The 7,801-nt window shown below is 46.7% G+C and overlaps 1 non-coding gene across 1 annotated transcript; it reads left to right on the forward strand.

Moving 5' to 3' along the window:
- The first annotated feature begins 7,448 nt into the window (after positions 1-7,448).
- Positions 7,449-7,541, forward strand: TRNAI-UAU (transfer RNA isoleucine (anticodon UAU)). Its single transcript is given in 2 exon segments — positions 7,449-7,486; positions 7,506-7,541. It is a non-coding gene; the product is annotated as a tRNA-Ile (tRNA).
- Positions 7,542-7,801: the final 260 nt, after the last annotated feature.

The raw sequence follows: 7,801 nt of genomic DNA on the forward strand, positions 1-7,801 counted from the left end.
TATGCAGTAATTCTTAGACATAAAAGCTTGGAAACCACTGAACTAGAACCACCAAAGGGAGTCATGAAAGGAAAACCAATATGGGAGACACTCGGACCTTTGGTCTGTTCTGCTTTTCAGATAACCCTCGTCTTTCTGGGTGAACAGAGGATGGGTAGGTTGTTCTCAAAACGTTCCTGTTTGCCTGTAGGGTTACTCCATTCTGTGTGATATGAAGCGCTTTGTGCCAGATATTAAGTTATTGTCTCTCGGCTCCAAACCCATGGTTTATATTCTGCGTTATGATGCAGGGGCTGGGATGCTGCAAACCCCATTGATACTTCCCAGCTGGTTCTGTTAGGCCCTGCCAGATGGAGGTAAGGGAGGGAGACTGCAAACTTGGGGATGGGGGAAGCGGGCTAGGGGAGGCTGGCTCCTCCCTGATTGCTTTCTGTCGGTGCCCTGCCTACCTGTGCTTCCTGAGCTCCACACCTTGGGTCCTTCCCTAAGCTTCCCTGTCCTGTCCTCTGCAACTTGCAGTTTCCCTGTTCTTGCAGAATCAGCTTTAAAGCAACCCCATGAGAGATACCAACACGAGAAGCTGGTGCGCCCCCTTGGAGGCCAGAGTTTCAATTCTGCACAGGTCTTTACTTACCTTCCAAGTTTTAGTAATTGTTCCTTCTTTGGTTGTCCTCAGTCCTAGGGGTGGTAGCTGCTTCTTCCAGCTGCTATGGTATCTGCTACTCCAGAACTCTCTTTTTGGCTTTTCAGTTACCTAGTTAACTTTAAACTTAGCTAACAGTTCTCTGTAGTAGACTCTTTGTTAAATAACTGGCCTGGTTTCTGTCTCCTGACTGGTATATTTTTATATGCTTAATTTTATATATTAAAAGATTTGTTGGGGCACCCTGGGTGGCTCAGTTGGTTAGGTTCCAGCTCTTGACTTTGACCCATCTCAGGGTCATGAGATCGAGCCCTGTTGTGGGCTCTGCATTGTGTGGAGCCTGCTTCAGACTCTCTCCCTCTCCCTCTGCCCCTCTCCGCCTTCTCCCTCTCTCTCTTAAAAAAAAAAAAAAGGTGTTTTGTTTTGTTTTGTTTTTGTTTGTTTGTTTATGGTTGTGATTTGCAACCAAGGAGTGTTAGGTCTTAAGATCAGGGCATCAAATACCAAAAGTGGTTGGCCCTCCCATATATTGCCTCTCTAATGTGATCCCATTTGGCTGTTGGCCATGGGATGGAGCAGTCTGTGACCTCAGCTGAGACCCTTCTAGACAGGGCAGGGCACGTTAGGGCAGCCGAGGAGAAAGCCCTTCATCTGCACTGTGGTTACTGTTTGGTTTCCAGGGGTCTCTGCAATAGAACAGGAAGCTTATGTCTGTGTCACCTCACAGGTGGAAGGTCCTTGGAGAGACATTCATAGGCTAGCTCTGCTTTCAGTTTAGCTTATATATCTGCTCCATTTCCATTTTCTCTGGCTCCAGGGCCAGTGGGCTCTCCCCTACTCTTTCCTCCTTCCTTTCTCCCATGGAGATACTCTACAGCTTCTCTTTGCCAGCGGCCACTGGATGCTCCCTCCCTTCAAATCACTGGTAGACACACGCCACCACCTCACCCCTCTAGCCCCCAACATCATGTGGCATTCTCTTAATTTCCTGACATGGATCCTACATGCCTTGGATGAGAGTGGGGTTCTTATAAATCCAGAGCACTGTGGACGGTGGCCAACCTAGGCATTTTTTTAAAAGATTTTTTATTTTATTTATTTGACAGAGACAGCCAGCGAGAGAGGGAACACACGCAGGGGGAGTGGGAGAGGAAGAAGCAGGCTCCCAGCGGAGGAGCCTGATGTGGGGCTCGATCCCAGAACGCCGGGATCACGCCCTGAGCCGAAGGCAGACGCTTAACCGCTGTGCCACCCAGGCGCCCCATCAACCTAGGCATTTCTTGTAGTCCATGTGTCCTGGAGGAATTCATACCTGCTACCTGCAGATGAAGAAACTGAGAAATATCAGTCACTTCTACAACTTAATAGAAAAGACCCCCCCCCAAAAAAAAGCCAACAAAATAATGGGTGAAAGATTTGAACAAATATTTCACAAAGATATACAAAATGGCCAAGAGGTACATCAAAAATGCTCAACACCATTCGTAATCAAGGATATACAAATTAAATCCACAAGGAGATACTATTGCATACCTGGTAGAATGAATACAATTAAAGACTGACAATATCAAGCGTTAACAAGGATGTAGAGCAGTTGGAATGCTCAACGCCGCTGGTGGGAGTGTACAATGGCACAACTACTTTGGAAATAAGGGGTTAGCAGTTTCTTATAAAATATAGAACTTCATCAAAGTTAAAAACTTTTGCACATCAAAGCTCACTATCAAGAGAGTGAAAAGGCAACCCACAAAACAGGAGAAAATATTTGCACATCATAGATCTAGTAAGGGATTAATACCCAGAATATATAAAGAATTCCTAAAACAACAGCAAGACACTAAACAAATCTAATTAAGAAAGGGGCAGAGGATTTAAAGACATTTCTCCAAGAACACACAAATGGCCAGGCAGCATGTGAAAAGTCGCTCAACACCACTAATAAGGAAAAGCGGATCAAAACCACATGAGGTACTAGTTCATGCCTTAGAATAGCTGTTACTAAAAAACACCCAAACAGAAAATCTGTATTGGCGAAGCTGTGGAGAAATTGGAACTCTTGTACATTGCTAGTGGGAATGTTAATGGTGCAGCTGCTGAGAAAAACAGTATGGTAGTTTCTCAAAAAATTCAACAGAATTGGGGCACCTGGGTGGCTCAGTCAGTTAGGCGTCTGCCTTCAGCTCGGGTCATGATCTCAGGATCGAGTCCCAGGATCGAGCCCCGCAGGTGGCTCCATGCTCAGTGGGGTGTCTGCTTCTCCCTCTGCCCCTCCCCGTGCTCGTGCTTGCGCTCTCTCTCTCTGAAATAAATAAATAAAATGTTAAAAAAAAGTTAAACAGAATTATCATATAATCCAGCAATTCCACTTCTGGGTTTAGATCCAGAAGTGAAAGCAGGAACTCTCTGTTCATAGTAGCATTATTCGCAGCAGCCCAAAGGTGGAATCAACCTAAGTGTGTATTGACTGATGAATGAATAAACAAAATGTGGCCATAGATATATATCTATCTATATGATATCTATATCTACATATGATATCTACATATGATATCTATGCACATTTTGTTTATTCATGTATGATATGCATGCATAATATGCATTCATGATTCATGCATAATATGCATATATACATATATGATGGAATATTATACTAACATAAGGAATGAAATTTTGACACATGCTGTAATATGGATAAACCTTGAAAATATTAGGCTAACTGAAATAAGCCAGACACAAAAGGACAAATATTGTATTGTTCCACTTATGAGGTACCTAGAATAGTCAAGTTTGTAGAGATAGGAGGTAGAATAGTGGTTACTAGGAGCTGTGGGGAGGGGGAAGAGAAATTCTTTTTTTAACAGGCACAGATTTTCGGTTTGGGATAATGAAAAATTTCTGGAGATGGCTGGTGGTGATGGTTGCATAACAATGTAAATATATTTGATGCCACTGAATTGTGCACTTAAAATGGCTAAAATGGCAAATTTTATGTTTATAAGTTTTGCTATAAAAAATGCCTTTAAAGGGGCACCTGGGTGGCTCAGTCAGTTAAGCGTCTGCCTTCGGCTCAGGTCATGATCCCGGGATCCTGGGATTGAGCCCTGCAAGGGCCCCCTGCTCAGTGGGGAGCCTGCTTCTCCCTCTCCCTCTGTGTGTGCTCCCTCTCTGTGTCAAAAAGTAAATCAATCTTTAAAAAAAGTTTAAAAATGCTTTTACAAAAACTATACATAAACCTACCTTATCATCCAGCAATTTCACTCCTGTATTTACTCAAAAAGAATGAAAACGAAAAGCCACGCACAGGAATGCTCTTAGCAGCATTATTTATGAAAGCTCCAAGCAGGAAATAACCCAAGATGTCCATTAATAGGAGAATGGCTAAACCATGTGTTGTTAACCTTACAAATAAAAATTGAAAACTGCCAGTTTATTTTACCAGCAAATGATGGGTTTATTCGGGAATAAAAGAGAATAGCAATCTGGAACAAACAAGCTGGGACAAAACTGTAGGCAAGTCTGGGGAACAACGGAGAGGTACACTCTTTTAAGGAGAAAAAGAGTAAGTTGGGAAGGCTGTTACAAACTAGAAGTCCATTGGAGTAAACTGGGAGTTCCAAGTGTGGCGGCTTCTCATTGGCTAAGCTGGGGGGGCGAGGGATGAGGAAAGCATCCACAGGCAAGGTCAAGTCCAGGTAAGGTCAAGTCCTTCTCTTCCTTTTGGGTCTGCAACTGAGTATGAGTGGTGGGTGTGAGAGGTCTCCTTACTGAAATCCCATGACTCCATTTTAGTGAGGTTTCCAAGTTACTGTTTTTCGCATTTCTCCCTTTTGATCTTTACTTGAAAGCATCACTGATCAATAGTCAGGTTCTATTTAGACTAATATTACACTGTATATTAACTAACTGGAATTTAAGTAAAAACTTAAAAAAATTATTAACAAAGCATGCTTTTCCCTTACATAAATAAATTAAACATTTTGCACTACATGGAAATAGGTTGAGACTAATCTTTTTATTATAGCTATTACTTGAGATTGTTTTAAAGTTATATATGTATCTAAAAGAACTTTATTTTTAAAATAACTTACACACATCGTGATAATTATTACATGATTTAATAATCTCAAGGTGTTGGCAAGCATATACATGATAAAAAGAGTTCTCCAGTCAAGATAGGATAGAAAGCTCTTATTTGTTCTAGATCCCTCAGATTATAGATGAAGAAGCTGAGGTCCAGAGAGGGTAAGAGATTTATTTAAGGTCACACAGCCAGGGAGGGTCACAGCTCAGACTCTTAATTCATGGCTCTTCAGAGTCAGTCTGAATGAGTTTAACTGATTTGAAGGTCTTAGGAGACTTCTTGCTGGAAACATCTCTCTGGTAGAAGTAGTTCTGACACCGCCCCCTCCAGGTTCAGCATTGCCTTTACTAGGTCCTTTCTTTAGAGCCCCACTTTCTTTGGGGACTAAGCTATTTTAGTTCCCAAAGTCTGTATGAGGTTCTGCCTTCCCCTCCCACGCAACCGGGATCAGTTAATATCTGCTGAACCAATGAAAGAGTAGATCCAGGATGGGAGAAGTGAGAGTGAAGTGGACCACCAGGGGCCAACCTTGGGGCTCCCAGTTCACCAGGTGCATTCTACCTGAGGGACTTGGAGGGAAAGCAGACTCTGCAGATGCTACTGGATTTGAGAAGACACTATGTATAGGTCCACGACTTATGTTCTTGTTCATCAGGAAATTAACCCCTTTCAATTTAAAATTAAAAAATTTGGGGCATCTGACAGCTCCCTTGGTGCAGCATGCAAGTCCTGATCTTGGGGTTGTGAGTTCGAGCCCCACATTGGGTGCAGAGATTACTTAAAAATAAGATCTGAAAGAAAAATTAAACCTTTAAAAATAAACAGATAAAATTTAAAAACTTAAGAAAGTATTCCCACCTCAGGGAAACCATGCAATTACCTTAACAGCCTGTTCCAATTTATTTATTTCGAAGTCTCACTCTCCTGCCCTCCAAGTACCTTGGACGTGGACAGGCATGCTCCAAGGAGCCCTAATCCTGGCCTATTGTAAACAGCTCTGCATCCCACCCCCTGCCTGGTGCCTGATGGGATCTTGCAGGGGTGTGTGTGTTGACCATCCCCCTTTCTGAGCTCTTGCTCTGGACTTACCTCTCTTACAGTTCAAAACTATCTGGAGAGTCTCCCTTCCCTCTTTTCTCTGGGTGGATAACCCAGTAGGCACGGGGCACTGAGCTTCCTAAAAACAATACCTTCCGGAGGCCCCTGCCTTACTGTTAACTGTCTCCTGGTTGTCTGCCTGATCAGTCTAATCAATTCTGCTTGAATTTCAAGGCTTCATACAATCCTACTGTTTGACACAGTCACCCAAACACAAGCTGTTACCGTGGGGAGTCACCATCGAAGTGACCTCATACAGGATCTTTTTTCTGCCTCCCACCACTTGCTCATACCAGGCCCCCCAATCTATTATCATAGTCTTCTGTTGTTTACTCTCCTGGCTCTGGTCAACCAAACGGGGTGACCAACATCCCCACAGAGGCCCAGGAGACGAGAGAGGCAACTTGGAGGAAGACACCGAGAGGGTGGTGCGGACTTTGTGGAGGTGGCCACCGCTGACCTCCCAGGGGGGTGCGGGGGTGGGGGTAGGGATGCAGTTCCCTTTGGCGTTATCAACTAGGTACAGTAGGCACAGTGCCGAGAACCCGCAAAAATGTTCACATTTTAAATTCTTTTGAAATCAGAAGGAAAAAATACAATCATCATGTTGTAACAATAAATCCAGCCTGGATTATATTTGTCTTTATTTTGCAGGAATAAAATACTATTTTTATTTTTATTTTTATTTTTAATGGAGGAAGGGGTCCACGAAGACAAAAGTGCCAGGGCACCGGACAGTTATAATTCGGCCCTGTGACTGGTTTAAAAAAAAAAAAAAAGGAATGGATAGCCAGATATTTGTATGAGACCTCTTGATTTTAAATACTAGGAACTAGTTTTAAAATTGAACTAAACAAACATGTTGGGGCCCAACAAAACACGCGGGGCTTAGTCGGCCCTCTCTGGAAGGCCCAGGCTATCGTCATGTCCCTGGAACGCCTGTGGTTGACATGACTTCGGGGACACGCCTTGTGCCTGCGCTCAGGATGGACGAGGGGCACCTCCGGGGCCGACCAGGCTCTGATACTGAAGCCCCCGCCCTGTCCGGTCCCGGAGGCCGCCCTCGGTCCACCCCCTGCCCCAGGCGCCGCCTGGCTGCCCCCCCCGACAGCTCCGCCGACTTCCAGGGCAGCGCGGGGAGGCCAGGCCGGGGCCTGGGGCGCGGACAGGGGGCGGTCGGCGGGGAAGTGCGGCCGGTGAGACGAGGCCGCCCCGCTCGGCCCCACCCTTCGGCCCGCGTCACCACCGCACCGCCGCCCGCCCGCCTCCTCGCGGGGCCCGATTCCTCGCGGGGCCCGCTCCCGAAGGCAAAACTCCGGGAGGACGCCGAACGCGGCGGCCGAGGCTCCTCCTCCCGCGCTGATCGGCGAGGCGGGCTGCGCTCTTTTCAACGCCCCAATGGCCTGCCCATCACGGCCCTGCCAACCGGCCCTTCATCCTCCGGGGAGACCCTCGCAGGATCCCCCCGCTCACGCCACCGGGGGCCGCAGGGCCCGCAGCTGCAGGCGACTCGGGGCCCGGACCCAGTCCCGCGCAGCTCCGAGCCGCGAGTGCGCATGCTCCGCGGAAGCCCGCACCGGGCCTGGGTGAACCCTGATAGAGCCATCGCGAGGCCGGCTAAGCGGAGCTCCAGTGGCGCAATCGGTTAGCGCGCGGTACTTATACAGCAGTACATGCAGAGCAATGCCGAGGTTGTGAGTTCGAGCCTCACCTGGAGCATGACCCTTTTGGACATCCGCAGCCCCCTTTTATCTCCTTACCCAAAGGAACGAGTTCGTCTCTCTTTAGCGTTCTCAATTCCTGTGGCTGAATTCCTGCGTGCGCTTGTCGCTCCGCCGCTGGCAGGAAGCAACTCGCACTGGCGCTGCTTACCCGCTGTGCAAGCTACTTGTTGCCCCCACGCACCATCCAGCCCCTCGAATCTGGACCTCTGAATACTGCTTCCTCCTACTTCTCTTCCTAGGCCTTTCCTTTAACGG

The sequence above is a fragment of the Ursus arctos genome, unplaced genomic scaffold (genome assembly GCF_023065955.2).
Source record: "Ursus arctos isolate Adak ecotype North America unplaced genomic scaffold, UrsArc2.0 scaffold_8, whole genome shotgun sequence".
Classification (NCBI taxonomy): domain Eukaryota; kingdom Metazoa; phylum Chordata; class Mammalia; order Carnivora; family Ursidae; genus Ursus; species Ursus arctos.